The sequence below is a fragment of the Condylura cristata genome, unplaced genomic scaffold, assembly GCF_000260355.1.
Source record: "Condylura cristata isolate star-nosed mole 26May11 unplaced genomic scaffold, ConCri1.0 scaffold00010, whole genome shotgun sequence".
Classification (NCBI taxonomy): domain Eukaryota; kingdom Metazoa; phylum Chordata; class Mammalia; order Eulipotyphla; family Talpidae; genus Condylura; species Condylura cristata.
Window position 1 is genome coordinate 55,801,198 of NW_004567111.1, and position 23,820 is coordinate 55,825,017.

A 23,820-nucleotide genomic window follows, 5' to 3' on the forward strand; every position below is an offset into this window, starting at 1 on the left:
GCGGGGACTCAAAGGCACTGAAGCGTCTACTGAATGGCTTGCAGTGCTGCATCCTAACCCGCTGTGCCACCAGGAAGGGCCTCAAACAGCGTTTAAGTTTATATTCCAACACTTGAATTCACCCAACTAAGCTATTACAGTGCTCCACACATCTAATTTTATGTCAGAAAGATTTAATACAGCATCTTTACACTGCATCTCCCTCAATTGTAAATTGGTGATGTGATCCTTTCATTTTATTTTTGATATTTGTATGAAAAATGTCTTTTTTTTGACATTGCTATGTTATATAGAGTTTATTTGAAATTGATGCACATCTCCAAAATATTTCTAATCTGTTTATTGAAATATTTGACTCCTAATTCAGGTACAATTTTTAGTACACTTTGAATTATGTATGAAATACATCTGTTAACTATCTCCTGAAATTTAATTAAGTTTTTAAATAACTACAAAATGTTTCTAAAACATTTTCTTGGTTCTTCTTTTGACAACATAGAAGAAAACATTGTGTGCAGGTGATTATCAATTTATTTCCAGTTCCAATGAGATCTATCATTCATAATTCAAATTATCTACCAATTTTATCTATTATGAGAGCCCTGCAATGAACACATGTGTTCATTTTCCCAAATAAAATTTTGTAATATTTCTTGTAAAATAACATTTTTTTAAAAGTTTTTACTCAGTTGTGATATCTAAGAGTGGTCAGAATGTGATAAGCACATTGACTTATTTTTACACTATGTATTATGATTATTGGTTCTGTTTCCCTAAGTAAAGAAAACAATAAGTATAAATAACTTATGGTATGGTGGCAATAGCACCTACCTTTGATAATTTAGGTTATTGATTCAGGCATATGCATCATACCCACCTTCCTCCAGGGGTCAAGGTTGCTTGCAGAAGGTATGGCTTTGGTTTGTCTGTGTGATTTCCACAGCCCCCCGCACCCCCCAAGGAAATATCAATAAAGAAGAGTGACTAAAGGCTGTACATTTCTTCTGTAACTGGATTTAATATACTGAACATTTGCCATCACCATAAGTAGACTGTGGTAAACTCCTAAGCTATTAAGCTATTAATAGTTCTACTATTATACTACTAAGCTATTAATCCCTGGATAAGAATAAAGAGACACAGAAGCAGAAATGATAAAGTTCAACTAAACTCAAGCTAGACCAACAGGGTCTTAGACACTTTAGAAAGCCAGCTAAGGCCAGCCTATCCCTAGTCACTAAGCTAATGCTTGCAATTATGTTGTTGGTGCACTGTTGGTGCAAATGTAAATTATCCCAGATTCTATGGAGAACATTTTGGAAGTTTTTCAATATATGAACAGTAGTTCTACCATATGAGCCAATAATCCCACACTTAGGTATTCCACCTGAAGAACACACAAAATTAAATTAAAGAGATCTATGTTGCCCTATGTTCATCAGCACTATTTCAAATGGTCATGTTATAGAAGAAAAAAAAAACTGAGTTCTTAACAACAGATGAATGGATTAAGATGTAGTATATATACACTGTGGAATATTAGTTAGTGGGTGTGTTTTATGTAGCTTTATTTTGGACTTGGATAACTATTCTTTAAAGATAACCATATATGGTAGTTAGGAGGATTAAAAGGAACATTATATTTAAAGCATATAGAAAATAATACTTGGCACATGTTGAGCTCTTTGTGTGATTTGCTATTATTATTTTCACCAAATATGCTAGTTCTAAAAACATAATCTGAATGCTCATCTTTCTGATATTTTTCAGGTTTATTTCTGTTGCAGTATTATATTTCTCTCTTTAGTTTCTACATAGTCTATCATCTCTTGGATCATCTTCACAATTTTCAACACAGCAGAATTATTTCTTTAAAAATATTTAAGTAACATTGTATTATAATATTATGTAAGTTTCAGGTGTGAATCATAAGCAAATGTCTGTTAATTCTACATTATATTCAGCATTAAAAATCCATTTTATGACCTTCCCTGGTGGAGCAACTGCTTAAAGTGCAGCACTATGAAGCTATCCACAGCCACTGTGCCACGAGTTTGATCCCCCATAGCACGGCAGACCTTCTCCTGTCTCACCTGCTGCTCCCCTTAGCAGTGTACTTCATCAATCTGTCTGTTCGGCTCCTCACTCTGTCTCTGGTGAATCATCTCATACCCTGCACCTCTGGCTTATACTCCAGTCCCTACATGCATAAATAAATAAATATATTTTTTGAAAATCCTTCTTATCTTTCACCATATAATTGACCCATTTTACGTTCTAGTAACCACTAATTTGTTCATATTTTTGTTTAAATTATTTCATTATTTTCTTATTATTTTATATATCACATAAGACTATAATCATATGATGATTATCTCCACTTCACCTATTTCACGAAGTATAGTATGCTCTAGGCCTGCCCTGATGTTGCAAATGAAAAGAGATTATCCCAATATTTAACAACTAAATAGTATTTCATTGTTCATAAATGTCACATTTTCATTATTCGATCATCTATCAATGAATACTCACATGGATCCTGGTTATTATAAATACTACCGCTTATTTTTTCTTAATTTTATATTACTCACATATCTTGTATTTATACAAGATATATTTTAAACAATGCATCTTACCACATATTTTTATCTTCTTAATTTATTTTTCTCTATTTTTACTTGCCTATCCTCTTACAAAACAAGGAGATCACAAGCAATAAATCCATTCCACACAGTGTTCAGGCACCTGCGCCTTGGGAACAGTCACATGTCCTTATCCAGGCTCCTGTCCAGGACACACTGTATCTTGCTCTATATCAGAGATCATCAACAAACCTCTCCCCTCCCAACCACTGCAAAAAGATGCAGAGGAAATGTTCCTGGTGGAAAAAAAAAGCTTCCCCCAGACTCTTGACTCAGTGCTTCTTTCTAGGCTTCCAACAAGAACAAGGCCCAAAAGTGCTCTAAGGGAGAGTCTAGTACTACTCTGGACCTTCCAGTAACTGTGCCCATCACCAAGAAAACGCACAGAACATTAGAGAGAAGGAATAACACAGAACAAAAGCCCTCAAATACAACAGAGCACATTCAAAACAAATAATCAGGGAAAATATATGCAAATAGCCAAACAAGTAATCAAAGGAATAATAAACCACAGATTAAAAACAACAACAACAAAAAATCTGAAAACCAAACCATAAAGAAATGGAAGAGCTTTTTTAGACACAGACTTCAAGACAGTCATGATTAAGAAAACTAAAGAAGCCCTCCCTGGTAGCACAGTGCATTGGAGCATAACTCTGCGAAGCTGGCTGAGGACACTTCAGTGTGAGTTTGATCCCTGGCTCTGGAGGTGATACACATAATGTGACAGAATTCTCCTCTCTTGCCTACTGCTCCCCTCAGCAGTGTACTTCTTCCATCTGCCTTTTCTACTCCTCACTCTGTCTCAGGTGAATCCACTCACCCCTCTGCACTGCTGGCCTGTACCCCAGTTCTGTATGCATAAAAAATAAATAATAAGAAAAAAAACACTAAAGAATAATAATAAACTCAGTAAAGGAAATGAAAATGCTGAGAAACACAATAAACACACAGAATTGTGTGTTATATTGAATCTTTGAACAAGAAAATAACAGAATTACAGGAAGAAGCAAAAAAATATATATCAGGAGAAAGGTGTGGAACTTAATCAAATGAAAGAAATGAACCAAAGAGCTTATAGGTAAAACTAATGTTTTTAAAGTAAGAAATAAGACAAAAAGAAAGAAACAAAGAGGAAAGAAGAAACGCTCCAATCATTATCTGACACAATGAAGGAAGGAAATACAAGAATTAAAGAAATCCCAGAAGGAGAAGAGAAAGAGAAGGGAAATGAGAATCTACGTAGGGAAAAACTGGGTGAGAACTTCCTAAACTTGAAGAAAGAAATGAAAATAAAAGTGCAAGAAGCAAAAAGAACAGCAAGCTACCTAGAGAAAAAGAAAACTACAGCAAAAGACATAATAGTAAAACCCCCAGGAGTCCAAGACAAAGAAAAAATAATAAAGTTAAAGGGGAAAAAAAGTATATAACCTATAAACAAATATTTATTAGACTCTCATCAGATCTTTTTGAAGAGAGAATGGTAAGAAGAAAATAGAATGACATATTCAAAATAATTCAAGAAATATTTATCAATGCCAAGCAAAAGTATTTCATTCTGGGGCCCTCCCTGGTGGCGTAGCGGGGTTAAAGCACAGCACTAAGAAGCTAAAGCCAGTTCAGCATGAGTTCAATCCCCACCTGCCTCAGAGGTGATGCACAGGGTGCAGAAGACATCTCCTGACCCGCCCACTGCTCCCTCAGCAGTTTACTTCATCAGCCAGTGTGTTCTGCTCCCCATTCTGTCTCAGGTGACTCCCCTGGATCTCTGGCCTGTACCCCAGTACTGTATGCATAAGTAAATAAATCTTTTTTTAAAAAAGTATTTCATTCTGCAGGATTCTCCTTTCATGTATGAGAAAGAGATAAGGACATTTTTAGACAAAATAATAATAATAGTAATAATAATAATAATAATAACAATATTACTTTGCATTCACTGAAATCCACCTTAAAGAAATAACAAAAGGATATTTAAGATGCAAACCAAAGGGAGGAATGACCAAAATTACTGAATAAAGAATTATGGCCCTCCCTGGTGGCACAATGGGTTAGGACACTGCAAGTTAGCCACACCTGCCTCAACATGAATTTGGTCTCTGGCCAGGGAGGTCACCCACAGAGTGCAGCAGACCTCTCCTGTCCTTCCCATTGCTCCCCTCAGCAGTGTACTTCATCAACCTGCCTGTTCTGCTCCCCACTCTGTCCCTGGTGAATCCTTTCATCTTCCACATCTCTGGCCTATATGCAAAAATAAATAAAACTTCAAAAAATTAAATAGAACCACAAAGCTAAGAGCAAGATGGTAACAACAGATATGACATGTCAAAGAACCCACACACAATAAGTGACTAGAAAGTAAACAGGAGCACTAATACACTAGTGGTGGGAGTGTAGACTGTCCAGCCCCGATGCAAAGATGTGTGGAGATTCCTCAAAGGACTAAAAATGATTTAACATATGATCCAGCAATACCAGTTTTAGAACCTACACTCCTATGTTTATCGCAGCACTATTTACAATTGGTAAGATATGGAAACACCCTACATGTCCCAGAAAATATGAGTGGATCAAGAATCTGTGGTGCATATACAATAAAATACTACTCAGTGATCAACAAGGGTAGACTCATGTCATTTGTAGCAATATGGATGGGGCTGGAAAGGATTCTATTTCTTCAGGCTTTATTTATTTATGCATACAGAACTGAGTACAGGCCAGAGGTGCTGGGATGGTGAGAGACGGAGTGGAGAGCAGAACAGGTAGATCAACAAAGTATACTGCTGAGGGGAGCAGTAGGTGAGACAGGAGAGGTCTGCTGCTCCATGTGGGTCACTGACGCTGCTGAGGCCAGATTGCAGTGCTGTGCTAGAGCACAGTGTGCCACCAGGGAGGGCCCTGGAAGGCTAATTAAAGTGAGCCAGAGGACAAAGATAAATACTCGGTGGTATCACTTACGTGTGGTTTATAGAGACATCAAAGACAAACTGTGTAAGACTCGTCCTTTAAAGCAAACCAGAGCTCTGCTTTAGGTAGAGGCTGAGGGAGTGAAGACAGTAGAGAACACAGACGGGAGAGAGTGTGGTATATTGTGTTGGAGGACTGTGGGCACATTGGTGGTAGGGAAAGTATGGTGATGACAACTGATGTGAGAAATCCTATATTATGAAAAAATAAGCAAGGGTATTTAAGAAATAATTAAATAAAGGGGTCCTTCTGATTCTAGTATATTTTCTTTAAAACATCTTACAAAATACTTCTAATTTATATTATGATACATAGTTTCTATGTAGATTAGGTTAAACATGACAGCTGAAATTTTGGATTTTTTGATAGTTTTCAACTTTTATGTAATGTATTTCAGATAATTTGCATTATATATCATACCAATGACCTTTTCAACTTACCCTGACTAGAAAAAAATAACATTATTAGGAATATTGTTCTATTATATCTTAATTATAAATAACAATTAAAATAGTTATGCTTTTATATAGCTTTACACAATTAAATAAGGTATGTTGAATATATGAGAAATACAAGGAAAATGTAAAAATATCTTTGATTTTACATATATTTAGACAGGGGACAGAGAAAAGCATGTGTTAACTAATTCACTTAATTAACATTATTTAGTGTGTCCAAATACAATCCCACTAACACTGTCTTATACTATTTCTTCATACCACAAGCTGGGCTTTTGCAATCTTTTTATTGGGGCATGTTTGTTTTAGAAATAATAGCTCAGTACTTTAAATTTACTTTTATAATTGTTACTTGTATGCGTTAGGATATTTTGTATTTTTTGTTAGCTATTTACTTATTCATAACTTGTCTCTGTTTTTGTATAGTTTATCTGTCTTATTCTTATTGAGGTATGTTGATTTACATTACAATATATGTCTTTGGGCTACAGGTGTACATCCCTGCAATTGTATATCATTTAAATACCAGAGAGATGTCATATTTATATACTGTGCTGCAAATATTTTTCCCAGAGTGTCTATTAGGTATAATGTTATTTGTGTCATTTTCCTCAATCAGAAGTTTGAATCTTTGATTTTGTAAATTGTCTTTTCCTTGAAGTTTAACTCTTCAGAAAGCCTAGAATTGTAAGTTCATTCTTTCTCTTATATTTTGTCCTATTATATATTGAAAATCAAATGAACCTGCAGTATTCATAACTCAAGGACACAGAATATAGAGAAACATTGTGCCAAGATACTGTCTTAACAAAATCACTTTTGCATACAACATCCCATTCACTAACCAATGCTGGTAAAATATAGGATGACTTGGAGGTGCTTCCCAGTAAGCTCTTCTACTTCAGAGAGCAGATATGTGTCTGAGACTATGCTCCAGGAATGCAGGACTCTTCTCTCCAGGTAGCACTTAACTGGCCTCTAACTTCCCACAAAACACACCAAAGGAATCAACTGGAAAACCTTGCTCTGAAGACTGATAAATTTTGGCAAGTCTTTTCAAAGTCAAGAATGGCTCATTTTCCTCATTTGATCTTAGATTGCTCTCATGCTGTCATCAATAACAGCCTCCCACACTCTACCTCACAATACAAAGGAGAGATGTTGGAGACAGATTCACAGTAAAGGTGGAATAATTGACCTCACGTAATTGGGGCATGTGTAACTTTATTCAAAAGAGTTCACCAAAAAAATAGTATTTCCATATTCAAAACATATAAAAAGTTGCATCTACTTTTAGTAATAATAAAATTATATTTTGTAAAAACTTAACGGGAGTTGACATCTGCACTATTGTATGTTTTCTGGTGAGTTTTCTCTCTAATCACTCATCGGTACCATCAGATAATACCAAAAATATGCTGTGTTATTTTTTTCCTCTTTTATGTGTTTTTCCCCTTTACTCAGCACCAGGCACTATTGTTAGCAAGGTAGTCAAGTTTCAGAATCTCAACTCAGTTTTGAGACTAATTTAAAGTTCCACTAGATCTGCAGCTGTCAAATGAAATGCCCTAGTTACTATTCTGGGACAGTCTTTGGTGTTTGTCTTCAATCCTTATTATCTGGAAAATCCGTAAATAAGTTCTATAAATGGAACTTTCAGCTGCTTTTACAAAGAGTAACTTGGATTATAAGGTTTTAAGGTCATAAATGTTATTTGGAACGACTCATACTACAGTGGTTTGATTTGACCAGCATATTTAAAAAGAAAAGAAGGAAGAAAGTTAGCATTGCATTAATGAATGTTATTATATTTCCACCTACATATATAGCAATGGAAGTTCAGGAAGATGTAGAAAGCACAGAGCTAAATATGACAGTCAGCTATAGGCAGAAATGTAGGCAAGAGATGAGCAATAACAATCTGAGGACAGCAACCTGTAACAGTTAACAGATGAAATCTACAACTGACATCAGGTTTTGGTTATTTCAAATTGAAGGATTGCAGTTCAGGACTGTGGGCCCAATCACTGTTGGCAACAAGGGATACCTGGGTATATTAGGTAATAATCAAGATAGGAGCTTTATTGGTATGGTGGGTGGTAGAGAACAGTTAATTTAAGGGAGACAGTCTAGGTCAGGGCTTACTTAGCATTGGAATTTACAGAGCATGAATGAATCTTATCTTTACATGAATCTTATCTTTGATCTTGTATCATTCCTTCCAGATAGGGGATATTATTCAAAAGGAGCCAAGTTTTCTTCCAAGCACACATCTAGTTAATGGTAAGGTTGAGGCTCAAAACCAGAGTTTCTCAATCACCTAAATTAAATTAACTTGTGTTCATTCTTCTAGCTTATCTATTAGAAAATATCTTATAGTCAGATTATGTTGCATTGTGACAGGGCCACTATAAAAATCACCTTTTCCCACATGAATTTGGGAGAACAAAGTGATTCAAACAAGTGAAGACTAAAACATATATTTCACTTATGACAAAATTTAGGTTAAAAAAATCATGACTGGGCCCTCCCTGTTGGCGCGGCGGGTTAAAGCACAGCACAAAGAAGCTTAAGCCACTTCCGCATGAGTTAGATTCCCGCCTGCCCCGGAGGTGACCACATGGCAAGTCAGACCTCTCCTGACCCACCCGCTGCTCCCCTCAGCAGTGTGCTTCATCAATCCGCCTGTTCTGTTCCCTTCTCTGTCTCTGGTGAATCCTCTCACCCTCCGCATCTCTGGCCTGTACCCCAGTTCTGTACGAATAAATAAATAAATCTTTAGAAAAAAAAAAATCATGACTTATGGTCGACCAGCTAAGTGAACACATAAATACTGCTGCTCTGAATTGGTTTGCCCAGCAAGTCACAGTTAAGAATAATAATGACCCAGGAGAAACAGAGCATGGAGAGAAAAGAAGGGGAAAATTGAGTCAGTCAATCTGGTTAAGGCTCTTCAAATGAGGTTATAAATTAATAAAATGAGAGTTCTTCCCTAAAGGAAACATAAAGAGAGTAGAAAGGAGTTGCTATCTTCACAAAAGTAGTTGGTTTTTAATTAGCACTTATTTATATTTTGTTAGATCAAGAAGAGATGGGATGGTTACCTACTGTTTATGATCAGCTTATGATTGACCTAAAAGTTTTTGACTTTGATATTTTCAAGCATCTAGCCTCTTCATTGATTATTATTTTACTTTGACATTTCATTATTTTATAACTGTTCACATAGTCAGAAGTAAAAAGTAATAGAACTTCATAGATGACAGATTACATTGGATATCAGGAAAAAGTGAAATAAACAAAGAATTAGGGTTAAAAAGTTAATAAAAAATACCACCATTTATGTTTTATCATCCACACAGTATGTTTTACTTTTGATATCTATCAAAATTTGATATCAACTATCAAAATCATTTTAGGGACTACCTTTTATTAACCAATCTTTATAGATTTCTGAGGAAAACTGGCACCTGAAGATTTAGGAGACCTGAACAATGGTTGGTTAATAAAGAACCTGGCACATGGAACCATATCCTATGATCCAACCAGACAACATATACAAAGATTTTCACAAAAATAGTATGAGTGTGTCAACCTCAGCAACTCCAGTCCCTCCTGACAAGATAAAAATGGTTCAGCATTGGGGACCCATGGATTCCCCCTCACTATGAGCACGAAGGAGCTGTTGGCCTCACGTCTATATATCCTTCTCAATTAGTAGAAAAAAAAATGGGAAGATTCTTTTTTATAGGAAAAAAGGAAAGACATTTATGCAGAAGCCATTCATTTCCTTCATGTCTAATGTAGGAAGGCAATCCCATAGAAAGGTTAACCAGGCCTTAATGGTGTGTAAGAAAACGCACAGAAGGAGCTGGCTTGGAGAGGTGCGAGAAGGACTGGATGACACGGTAGGGAGTACATTGATGAGAGTGCTTGGTCTTCTTCCCCTGCCTTAGTAGAACTGAGCTGAATAATAGAGAAAAGAAGATCAAGTTAAAGAGGGAATATTCACTTTGACCTCATAAAATATTTGAAGATAACAGGAGTAAGGATTGGAATTTATATTTGTGCTGAACACCTTGAACACTGCCCCAGGCTTTGTTAACATGGGTCACTGCTCTACAAGGAGTTTACTTCCCCTTCCTCAAATGGCAAACTCATAGTATTGAAATTCCAGATCAATGGTCACTCTTCCCAATAGTCCATCTTTCCCTTATTTTGTGCCCTATATTTTGTACCTTATATATCTTACATTAATACTGTTATTCACACCTATACTCTTCTCATGTTTCTTTACTTAGTATCAGTTCCACTATATGAAACATAATTTTATCTTTTCATGTTTCCACATTTAAGTATATGTTTAAAACAGTGCATTGTGGTGTCCTCCATAGTCAACCAACTCCCTGCAAGGCACCAGGAACAATTTTTTTTACCCTCATCAAGGGAGTTCCCAGACTTTGACTTGTACTCAGACAAAATAGGAAACAGAAACACCACCATGCCTACTGCTTAAATGCCATATAGAATTTTCTCACATACTTCATAGAAAAACTTTTTTTTAAAGATTTATTCATTTATGCATGTAGAACTGGGGTACAGGCAGAGCTGCAGGGATGGAGAGAGGATACACCAGAGACACAGAAGGGAGCAGAACAGGGAGATCAAATAAGTACATTGCTGAAGGGAGTAGGGAATGAGACAGGGGCGGTCTGCTGCACCATGTAGTTCACTTCTCAGGCCAGGGATCGAATGCACACTGAAGTGGCTGTGGCTAGATTCACAGTGCTGCATTTTAAGTCATTAAGCCACCAAGGAGGGCCCAAAAAACACTCTCTAAACTTTCAAACTCATTGCATTTTCTCTCTCTTTCTACTATATTTCTTTATATATCAGATATTGCACAAAGTGGAAATTCCATCTGTAATTACCTTGACTTCTTTTGTGTACAAATCTTTCTATGTAAACTCTTTCTGCAGTGGTGCTAGCTTCCTTATGCTCATGGGTCATTTTTTTATAGACATTTTTATTATGATTGCAAACAAAATTTATTACTATTTATGTTCTGTAATCAAAGTCAAGGGTTTGTATGTTAACATTCTCTATCTAGCTCCTAACACAGAACCTAAACTACAGTGAATTACATTTCTTATGAATTGGACATATTGTACAGAATTAGTTATGGTTCCACTGTCATCAGGCCATTGGATGTTAACTTAAAACTTATTTTTAAATACTTCAAAGAAATTTCAGCATGTTTACTTAAAATGGTGTATTTTAATAAAGTATCACTTCACATTAAGTTTTTAGAGAATCATTTAAACTAAACTAAAATAAATTTTATTATAGTTAATCTGATTTGAAATCATGAATAAGCAAGGAGTAACTATTTTTAATTTACAACTATAGTAATGATTATCAACAAATTTAGAGCATGATTTTACTTAATGCACTGGTAAGTAGAGAAAATTTCAAACCACTGATTTAAAGGAGACAGTTCATGGTGCTGTAGTCGTGGGAGAACTATGGAGACCATACCTGAGTAAGAACAATGATGTAAGAAAAATAAAAAAAAATATTTATTAAAAAAGGAGAAACCGGCCCTCCCTGGTGGCGCAGCGGGTTAAAGCACAGCACGAGAAGCTAAAGCCACTTCCGCATGAGTTCGATTCCCGCCTGCCCCGGAGGTGACCACATGGCGCGGCAGACCTCTCCTGACCCGCCTGCTGCTCCCCTCAGCAGTGTACTTCGTCAATCTGCCTGTTCTGTTCCCCACTCTGTCTCTGGTGAAGCCTCTCACCGCCCCTGAGCCTCTGGCCTGTACCCCAGTTCTGTATGTACAAATAAATAAATCTTTAAAAAAAAAAAAAAGGAGAAACCTCCATGGGCCAACCCCCCTATTGAAAACACCCCCATGCCATTCTAAGCAGACATCTCACAAGTCTGTTTAATTGGAACATGTTAACAGTTGGAAATGTTTACTTCACATTAAGCCAACTGGCTCTTTTTTGTACTTTTGACAATTGTTCATAGTTCTGCTTTCCAAAAACAATACAAAACAAGTCTACTGCGTATTCAACATGGCAGAAGGTCAGACACCTAAAAGACAACAGAGCTGTCCACCACAAACTCCTTTTATCCTGTAAAATAGATGCCGTTTTGGTAAGTGTTCCCCCACATGGTGTTTATAACTTCCAGATTCTCCACTCTACGTTATTAGTGAGCCTTTGAAATAGTGCTTCCCAGAAGGGAACACCAAGTCCCAGACCTGACCAGGGCCGGTGGCGCTGGGGCCGCCTGGCTGGGCGGTGGTGCTTACTTCACAGGCACAGGCCAAACACCGCACTCAAAAGGAATAGCATCGTGTTACTTGTTTTCAAGAGCAAGGGGAAACTAAAAATCTAAGACGAAGCTGTTTTGCCACCTCTCCCACCCCACCTTTGCCACAGGCTCGCGAACAGCTGGAAAGCATAGCAGTGCCATTCCACGAATAAATACAAATTTGGGAAGCCACATTCAGGACTTTATCCTACTTGTTACTGCAATCCAACATTTTAGTGTTCGGTATGCTTGATTCTATCTCTAACGGTGACAGCTGTTTCTTTTAACTTTTACATGCTAAAAAATAAGTATATGTATATGTGTGTGTGTGAGTGTGTGTGTGTGTGTGTAAAGAGTTAGTTCTAAGTAAGCAAATCTTGAGTGCAGCATCTATTTGGTTCTACATGATCCTCCACATTTTCATATTAATGTTTCCTGAGCCCTCAGTTATGATGCATCTAAAATAAAGGTAATTGGTTTTTGTTTGAGAAACTATTTGTTTTTGCTATCAGGAAAAATGAAACAATTTCTAAGCTCTTTACATGTTGAAGATAAAAAAGCGAAGACTGTCAAATTCAACATTTGATGATCTCTTTCAATACTAAGCTGAAGCCAGGTAATTTTTTCTAAACCTTTGTATTGGGATGGAGTGGGACAGATACTGCTAGTTAACTCCTTGTTATTTATTCACACCTATGTGCTTGATACATCACTCTCATGATCATCTTGTACCTTTTACAATAGATAACATGGCTCCTAACTGGGAAGTTTCTTTAATAAGATTTCTTATGAGTGATAAACCTAACAAAAGGCCATAGGCCACATTTTACTTATAGACATGATTTGCATTTACTAAGATATTTCCATATTTAAGTATATAAAAATGATTTTTTAAAGGTAAATATATACTGGGTCCCATAAACAATAACAATTTCTCCATCACTATTCGTTGTGCCACTATTATTGTGGATATTCAAGATAATATTTGATTAAGGAATTTAACCAATAGATTTTTTTTCTGAATATGTTTGACATTACCTTCATATCTGGCTTTATATTTCTCAGAAACAACTATTAATACTTTCTTTTGCACTAAAAATTTCCCCCTACCTACTCTTTAATAAATTAAAAATATGATCATCATTGAAAATTATTATTTAGAAATCATAGTTTTTGTTTGCTATGGAATAATGTTGAATAAAGAAGTTACAATTCTTCTTCTTTTTTTTTTTTTTTTTAGTGCATATAAAACGAGGGTACAGGCCAGAGGTATACAGATGGTGAGAGGATTCACCAGAGACAGAGTGGGGAGCAGGATAAGCCCAGGAAGTACAATGCTGAGGGGAGCAGCAGGTGGGACTGAAGAGTTCTGCTGTGCCATGTGGGTCAGCTCCCTCACTAGGATGAAGCAGTCGCAGCTAGCCTCGCAGCACTATATTTTAACCCATTTTACCACCAGAGAGGGCCTACAAGTCCAGATTTAATATTGAAGGAAACTATGAAAAGGTATGGGAAAGTACAAACATACATGCATTTTATTATTGTAATGCTTGTATGTCTTCGTTTGACATGGATAAGCTAAAAAGAGGCAGTGAATACATTAAGATTATTATCTTAAAAGTATTACAATTTGATTTTTAGGAAGATGATACACAATGGAGAGAGAAGACACAAACCTCCAGGCAAAGCATCAGCATCTCTTCAAGCTGGTAGTCATTTTTACAAAGACTTTATTCAAAAATGATAATTTATCACATGCTAGAGTTTTTTTACATATTATGTTACAAAATAATACATGTCATTTAGGCAACATAGCTGCTTTCCTTAATTTCCTGATTTTTTTTTTTTTGTAAATGTGCAAAATGTGTACTGATGGTTGTTTCATCACTCTATTAGCAGATCTTATTAAGAGTAAATAAGGCAAGATTATATTAATATCAACTGGTAATTCAAATAGAAAATCACTTAAGCAAATTTCAATAATTACTGTTTCTAATTCACAGAATTGAAATAAAGCTTCCAGGGACTCCCTGGTGGTGCAGGAGTTGAAGTTAGACTGCTATCAAGCTATATTCAGCCACTGCAGCATGAGTTCCACCCCTGAGGTGACCCACATGGCACGGCAGACCTCTCCTGTTTTGCCTGCTGCTCCCCTCAACAGTGTACTTCCTCTATCTGACTGTCCTGCACCCCGCTCTGTCTCTGGTGAATCCTCTCACTCCATTCATCTCTAGTTTACATCCCAGTTGTATGCATAAATAAAAAAAATCTTTTAAAAAATTAAAGCTTTTCCTTATGTATTCTGTCAAAAATGAAAATTCTAACATTTTTGGCAAGTGTTATTGTAACACAAATTAAAAAGTAACCATTAAAGATAAAGTTGTGATAGCAGACTGGAATATTATATTTCAGTTAAACCAATATATTTGCTAAATTAAGAAAATTATGGGCCATGCAAATATTGAAAATTGATTGTGGCATAGAGTATTATATATTGGGTGGCCTCCCCTGTTTTCATCAGTACAGAGTATATTTACCATAGAAAACTGAAAACAAATAGTGAAACAATCCCTGAGTCACTGCTTATTACCATCAGCTGTTCTAAACAATGTCAGTGATAAAAACATTTTTTGATTAAAATTCTAAATAATTTCTATAATTACTATTTGGCTTTAGCAATACACTTGTATAATTATATTTCAGATTAGGATGTTTTAATCTTTTACCTTAGCAAGCTATTCTATATGGAAATTAATTTGGGGAAATCCAACTATATTCTCCACTCCAGTACACAGATGCAGCTCCATGCTTAAGAATATGATAGGATTCCTTTCTGCCTCCCTTATTTCACTGGAGTTTAGAAATGTCCAGCATTTGACAACTACTTTTAAATGAACCCACATTTCTTAGGCATTATTATTTTTTTAACTGTGTGTCTAATATTTTTACCAAAATTGCTTGGAGCTATTTTATCATAGCTTTTTATGGCATATCTAAAACTTTAACAAATGAAGATTAAATGAAATATTAATAATTGAAAAGACAATAAAAAAGATACATTAAAATGTATTCTGGAATAGAAACCAGAAATGATACATGATAAAAGTTGGAATCATGGATATCATTCAAACTCTATAATTATAAGATTCTCTTTATGAAAGTTTTAGAAAAGAGAGGACGATTTTGACCATAAAATCAACTAATAAAATTATATTTTTATTTAGGTAATGATTCCTTTTATAATTTGAAAGGAATTAAGTTGGGAATATCTACAACATGAAAAATCTAAATTTGGCTTGAAATCCAAAACGTGCATCAAAGACAACTGATTTGAGTAAAAATTGTCACATAAAAGTGCTTGTTGAATAAAGGTGTTAGAATTAAAGCGCCTTCACAAAATTTGTGAAAATATGTCAGTTAAATATTTGCATATTTAAATTAAAATATAAATTTAAGACAGGTTTTATTTAGCAGCATTTGCCATGATAACTGAGTACTAGCTAATGAGGAAATTATCAGCTATGCATGTGGACTAAGAGAAGAATCAGTTAAACAATTTTGGGGTTCTTAGTCATGTGCAAGGTTGTAATCCTTTCCCATTTGTCCCGAAGTTTTCACTTCACATCTCTTGCCCTTTAGTCACTCATATCTCTGTTGTATGTCTTCAATTCTCTTCTTGATTTTGTTCCTCCAGGCCATTTTTTTCCCTTTTAAACTTAATGCCACCTTCTGTTCTAATCAGAAATTCTATTCTCATTAGAAAACCCAATATCTCCTATGTCTTTCACCATATCAAGCATTATGTAGGACTTGTAATTTATATTTATGTCTTGGCCTGTCCTAGAAACATGCATATGTTTAGTAGGAATTTCAGCTGCCTACCCTTCTGCATAGTGTCCCAGCAATTAAAAAAATCAGTATTATTGGATATATCTGTTTATTCCTTTAATTCCTCTATTTCAAATGCAATTTTAATTCATCTCCTTAGCACGTGGACCACACTTGACAACAAACTAAACTCACATCTTGTGAAGACCTCAAATCTCTGCAAGTGTCCAGGGTGACTGGGCTGGTTCCAGCCCATCTGTACTGGAAATGGCCATTCAGATGGCCATTATGAAGGTTGTTCATTATGAATGATTGGCTTTTGCTTTCTTCCAGCAGCAGAATATGATACCAATTTCAGAATGGGGGAAAAAAGGTATTCCATAGTGCTTACCTGCTCTGCTTAGGTGTTGGTTTAAGAAGAAACTTGAAAGAAATTACATGTTACATTGTGCTAGACACTTTTTATTCTTTTGTCAATGGTAGTATGGAAAAAAAAAAAACTTCTTTAGCTTACTCATCAGTCTTTGAACTCTCACGGCTTTTGTTGAGAGAGTAAAAGAGGTAGATATAAGAATTCTAACCCATAATTTGGTGCTAACATAATGGAAAGGGACATGTAGCCACATATAACTGCATGTTTCAGCAGATTACTTAGCAATATTTTTTTTTAAATTATCAAGTTACTTTTAATGTAATTACCATGTTACCTGACATTCTCCAGTCTCCTTAATTCTGAAGAATATAATGGAATCTTTCTGTCATTGTAATTCATTTGTTATTGTGTGGATATCTGGCAGAGAACTGCAGTGTCTGTAAGCCAATTGTATTGTCTGCTGCACTATCAGAGGACAGCCTGTGTCTGCACTGTAATCAATGCCAAATTCTTGCATGGCAACTAAGCTTTTCAGAATGAAAGATAAGTTCATCAATAAAAAAAATCTCATGGGACATTCACAGTGGCATAGATTTATACCCTTGCATTGTAGTTTCACTTAGGAAATTCCAATTCCCCATGCATTCTCCTGTCCTTTGCTATCTGTCTGTAATTTTTTTTTTTTGCCATTATAAAAGAGCCTGACAAGAATACTATGTGATAAAGGTTTCCAAATTATGAGCTGACTGTCAAAATTCCTCAGTTTTTTTTTCTTTTCTTTTTTTTTTTACATGTGACTACAAAGCACAACTCAACATAAAAGATTTACATTGGGAAGGTCTACTCAAATTAGGAGTGTCAGCAAAGACTCTATTATAATTCAGTTTCACCTATTCTGTCATTCCATAATGGATCTCCAAAAGTAGCCTTTAAGATTCAGAGTAACTTTCTCATCTTTGAAAGTTTGTATGAAATTTAACAGCTTGATTTTTATTTTATTTTTATTTGTGTTAAGGAGTATTTCCCCTTCATTTAAGAAGGGCACACAATGAAGATATTCTAGAAGCTTGACTCTGACAGGCTCCTTCGTGTTGTCTGGCTCCATTGATAGGAGGGTATAATTTTGAGACCAGAGTCACTTCTGCATGATCCCAGATCCTCCAGTCCACATGGTCACAGATGATAAGTGGCCTTAGCCCACAGTCTCACACATATATGCTCATCAGAAACTGGCAAAAAGAGACAAGCACTACAAACTTCTTGTGTGCTAGAATCAAAATTTCTTTCTACTTATTAGTGTCAGGACACAGGTAACTATCTAAGCAAATGGCAATATATAGATATTGAGAAATATAATGTTGATATGTTTGTAGGGTGAAGTTAACATGTGAACACTCTGCTCTAATATCATCAGTTATTACCAGATTTTACTCTGCATCTAAAGAAAGGAACTAGATTTTCAATGTATAGTGATTGCTGAAGTATTTATATGAGTTGAAAACTTCTCTTAGGAAACTGTTCTCAGAGATTTGATTAGTACCTATAATTATCACCTGCTAGACAAATGCAACACTTGAGGGAAAAAATGACGGTAAGGAAGACTCATTCCTAGAAACTTTTGAAAGCAAGCACGCTTGGAGATTTCTCCTCAGTGGGGGTATATTGCTGACTTTTGGAAAAAGGGATGCTCTTATCCAGTCTTCAAAGCTGTGAAACAGGCCCCATTGGGTTTGTATCTTCCAAAGCTTTCTTTCATTCCTTCTTCCTATAGTTAACCTAATTCTATTGTGTTATAACCCCTACAAGGGTGGGGGGGGGTAAAACATATTTTACTATTTAGACAATACCGCAAAAGCCATAATCCTGGAACTAAATTTCTGAATTATTACCAATAGCTTGAGGATATATAGATCTTACTCATTTTACATTTTTCATAAAAAGTTGCCTCTTTACAATTCCAAAACACTGTATCAAATTTTCACCAAAAGTATATGTAAATAAATATCACCACTCAATGTCATGTCACAGGCCCACTAATTTGAAGTGACTTGTCTTGAATATCTTATGGATAAGAATATATATTATTTTTTAATGTGCATTTGTTAGTGAGTTTGAGCATTTAATATGTTTATTTCCTACTTTCCTCGCTTGCACATTATTTCTTCTACCTTTTGTTTTTAATTCTCTAATTGAACTGTTCCTTTCTTTTCCAAGGAAGTCATGCATTATAGTCGCTTTAACCTGTAACAGATGTGGCATCAGAATTTCACTCTTTTAAGTTTAATGACTATCTTTTGCTACTTGTATGACCTTAATTGATTGTTTTAAGGCTCTAATTGCTCTCTGGAAAATGGGAATAAAGGTAATGTGTAGCTCAAAGGACTGAAATCAGGATTAAACGATATATAATGTAGGAACAGGATAAATGTCAAAATACCTGGTAGGGGGCCTCCCTGGTGGCCCAGTGGCTAATGACATAGCTCTATTAAGATATCACCAGCCACTGCAACACTGATTCAGTGCCCTGCCTGCCAGGGAGCTGAGCCACATGGCACAGCAGACCTCTCCTTTCTCTCCCACTGTTGCCCTCAGGAGTGAACTCCAGTAGATCTGTCTGTTCTGCTCCCCATCTTCTCGCCTCCCCTTACTTCTGGCCTACATCCCAGTTCTTGTATGTACAAATAAATAAATATTTTAAAAACGACCTGCTAGTTAATATTTTATTATCATTTATTATTACTTATGATACCCAATATCTCTATTTGTAATGAAAAAGTAACACTTTCATGTATTATGGAAATATGACTTGGAGCCATTTAACTTTCTCTAGGTATCTCTTATAATTCAAAGATTATTTGAATCTTTTTATAGTTTAATTTTATCCTATTTGTACTTGATTTTATGCAAAGTATAAATTCCTCAATATAATCACTTCAAGATATTTTATGATTCATTGGATTATGATATATCTCAGATTATTAAAAAGCTGAAGATTTCAATATAACTCCTTAGTTCATTAAAATATTATTTAAAAATGGACTACTGGGCCCTCCCTGGTGGTAGAGAGAGTTAAAGCACAGCACTAAGAAACTAAAGCCACTTCAGCATGAGTTTATTCCCCCCACTCTGGAGCAATCACCCTGGAGCGATCCCCATGGCACAGCAGACTTTTCCTGGCCGCCCACTGCTCTCCTCAGCAGTAAAGTTAGTCAGTCAGCCTGTTCTGCTCCCCACTCTGTCTCTGGTGAATCCTTTCACCACTCCTGCACTTCTGGCCTGTACCCCAGTTTTGTATGCATAAATAAATGCATATTTTAAAAATGGACTACTTTTCTTTATTCATACTGTTTATTTTACCAATATTAATACCTGTATAGATCCATGTAACTGTATATTATTTCAGACACTTAACATTCTGGATATTTCTTTCTTTCTTTTTTTTTTTTAAGATTTATTTATTCATATGGAACTGGGGTACAGGCCAGAGATGTGGATGGTGAGAGGAGACAGAGAGGGGAGCAGAACAGGCAGATCAATGAAGTACACTGCTGAGGGGAGCAGCGGGCGGGTCAGGAGAGGTCTGCCTCGCCATGTGGATCTCCTCCGGCAGGTGGGAATCAAACTCATGCGGAAGTGGCTTAAGCTTCTTAGTGCTGTGCTTTAACCCGCTGCACCACCAGGGAGGGCCTCTGGATATTTCTTAACCAAATAAAGTATTAAAAGTCCTACAGATTTTTCCAAGTAAATTATTATATTTTGCATAAAATCAAATAATCATAAAGTTAAAATTTAGTTCTGCAAATCTTCAAATATCATAAAAGAAATGCAGTGAAGAAGAAGGAGAGACTATAATTTAATAAAACTCATGAGACCCAGCCTCAGATGGTTGGCTGGTCAGAAAAACACATGGAGGGGCACTGGGGATTGTGCCCAAGTGGCACCTGCCCTTCCCCCACCTCATTCATTTCCACCCAGGCTTCAATGCCCATTACACATAATAGTGCCCTAAGGAGCTACTGAAGAGAACCTAGAACCACCCAGACCCCCATTAAGTTCCAAGCTTCTGTACCTAACAACTAGTAAAAGCCCAGATCTGTGGGAAAGTAGGACACGAAAGTTGCAACTACAGCAGATCAAACCAACAGGGAGAAAGAAAAATTCAAATAGCTGTTTGAGTATGACTTAGCTAGCCAGTCCTCAGTTACATTTTGTCCTTAATTTTTAGTATACATATATCATGATCAGAGAGTACATTCCATATATGTTTTCTAATTTGTGATATTTAGAGTTTCGGGTACAATATATGGTCACTTAAAATATATATTGTGCATGCTTTAAAAATGTGTGCATTCTTAAATATACAGTAAATACACTGCTATATACTATGTATTTATACAAAATACTGTATACTTCTGTATATAGTATATTTAAATATAGCAGTATATTTCTGACTGTTCTGCTCCCCACTCTGTCTCATAAATCCTCTTACCACCACAACTCTGGACTACACCCCAGATCTTGTATGCATAAATAAATCTTTAAAAAATTAAAATCTCCTGGGCCCTCCTTGGTAGCCCAACGGGTTAAAGCCCAGCACTGCTAAATCCTCTCAACATCCCTGCTCTTCTGGCCTCTACCCCAATTCCATATGCATAAATGAATAAATCTTTAAAAAAATAAAATATCCCATTATATTAAGTGAATTATCTATTAGACTTATTGAACATATTTATTATTTATTAGATTTACAAATTTTTTAGCCCTGAAAACCTATTAATCACATCAATGTTGTTTTTTATATTGTAAGATAATTGTTTTTAGGAATGGTTTTTGCATTAAAGGATTTTGTTTTTGTTTTTGTTTAAAACATCATGTTAGGCCCTCCCTGGTGGCACAGCGTGTTACAGTACAGCACTAAGAAGCTGAAGTCACTTCTGCATGAGTTCGATCCCCACCTGCCCCAGAGGTGACCCACATGGATGGCAGACCTCTCCTCACCCGCCCACTGCTCCTTTCAGCAGTGTACTTTGTCAGTGGGCTGTTCTGCTCCCCGCTCTGTCTCTGGTGAATCCTCTCACTGCCCCTGCACCTCTGGCCTGTACCCCAGTTCTGTATGCATAAATAAATAAATCTTAAAAAAAATCACTTTAGGGTCCTAGTGGCACAATGGGTTGGCATGCAGCACTGCAAGCTAACCATAGACAATTCAGTGTGAGTTCGATCCCTGCCCCGGAGGTGACCTGGAGGTGATGCACATGGCTCAGCAGACCTCTCCTGTCACCTCCTCAGTAGTGTACTTTGTCAGTCTACCTGTTCTGCTCCCTGCTCTGTCTCTGGTGAATCCTCTCACTGCCCCTGCACCTCTGGCCTGTACCCCAGTTCTGTATGCATGAATAAATTAATCTTTAAAAAAATCATTTTAAAATATACAACTTCTTTTGGAAATATTTGCATGGTATGCATTTTCTGTTTACTTTTAACGTTTAAGCTTTATGATTTAGCTATTACGAGTGCACACTTTTCATAAAGTTAAGCATTTCAAAATATTTATTGTGAGATTTTTGTCATTCACAGGAACATACTAGGTGTATATAAATATTATAGTTAATTGAACACTTTACTTTAAACTTAGCATACTACAAAGTATTTTTTGTATTGCCAGTTTCCTAATCAACTTTTTCTCATAGTTACAATTTTCAAATTGAAAAATATACATTTTATCATCCTATTTTCTACTATTATTTGCTATTAAGCCAATCTATTATTTTTTAACAGAAACTTTATATAATACAGCCTGCATTCACAAGTTATCAGAATCTAGTTAATAATTAGTTTTATCAGGTAATATAAGGGCTTTATTTAACAATCTTCATCATCATAAGTCAATTTAAGAAATTTTTGTATACATTTGATTTAAATATTTAAACAGTGTTCCTTTGGACTGAAACACATTTTCATTGATCTTCATGAAGATCAATGCATCTGTCTTTTATTAGACAATTTCTTTTACTTGAAGAAAGTATTGATAAAACTCTTCATTATGAATCTACAGGTAAGGTATCCACATAGATTTTATTTGTCATTTTTTTTATTTTATTACCTTTTATTAATGAATATAGCTTTATTTCAGAATTCTAGTTTTGTTCTTTTAAACGTCACATTTTTCCTTTTCTTGTTTTTTACTTAATGTTTTTGATTTAACTCTGGTTTCCTCCAACTTTATTTTTATTTAAGTATGAATTTCTCTACATTTATGTTTTGGGATTTTTTAATTTGTGAGCTATGCATTCAACCATTTCAAGAAAAATTTCAACTATTATTGATTTATGCCTTTTTTCACCTTTGTCTTTTTCCTCTCTTCCTGACACTGATTAAATTAGATAAATCTCATAAAATCAACATCTATATAATCTTACCCAATCCTTTGTATTTTTCATCTTTTATTATACATTTTTCCCCCTGAGATCTGGTTTAATAGTTTCTTCTCCAAAAATTGAATTGTCAATCTAACTTAATTTTTATTTTTATTAAAGTAACATGTGGTAAATTAAATTCATCATTAAAAGATTTATTAATTTTATATATCATACTTAATCTTATATATTATACTTTCAATGTCAAATGCATTTTTATAGATTTCAATTCTACTTTGAAATGCACATATATCTTACATTTTGCTAATTTTCTCTATCATTTATTTAACAGTAACACTCTGTTTGCTGATTTTCCCATGCGCATCATCTGCCCCTATAGTTCACTTTTACTCCTGATTATCAGTCACACTTTATTTACGAGCCTCATTCTATATCTGCTTCTAACTTCTCTATTTGCTTGCCCTTCTCATGTGTCAATTTTTATTTTATTTTTGGAAATTAGATTTAAGTAAATATAGGAATTAAAACTTATGTAGTTTTACAACCCCATCAAAAAAATGGGCAGAAGAGCTTAAAAAACACTTCTCCAAAGAGGAAATGCAGATGACCAACAAGCATATGAAAAAATGTTCAACATCACTCTTAATAAAGGAGATGCAAATTAAGACTACAATGAGATACCACCTCACCCCAGTGAGAATGGCACATCTTAAAACAACTAGCAACAACAAATGTTGGTGAGGATGTAGAAAAAAAGGAACTCTCCTGCACTGCTGATGGGGATGCAAACTAGTACAACCACTATGGAAAACTGTTTGGAGGTTCCTCAAACCGGTAAACATGGAGCTTCCCTATGA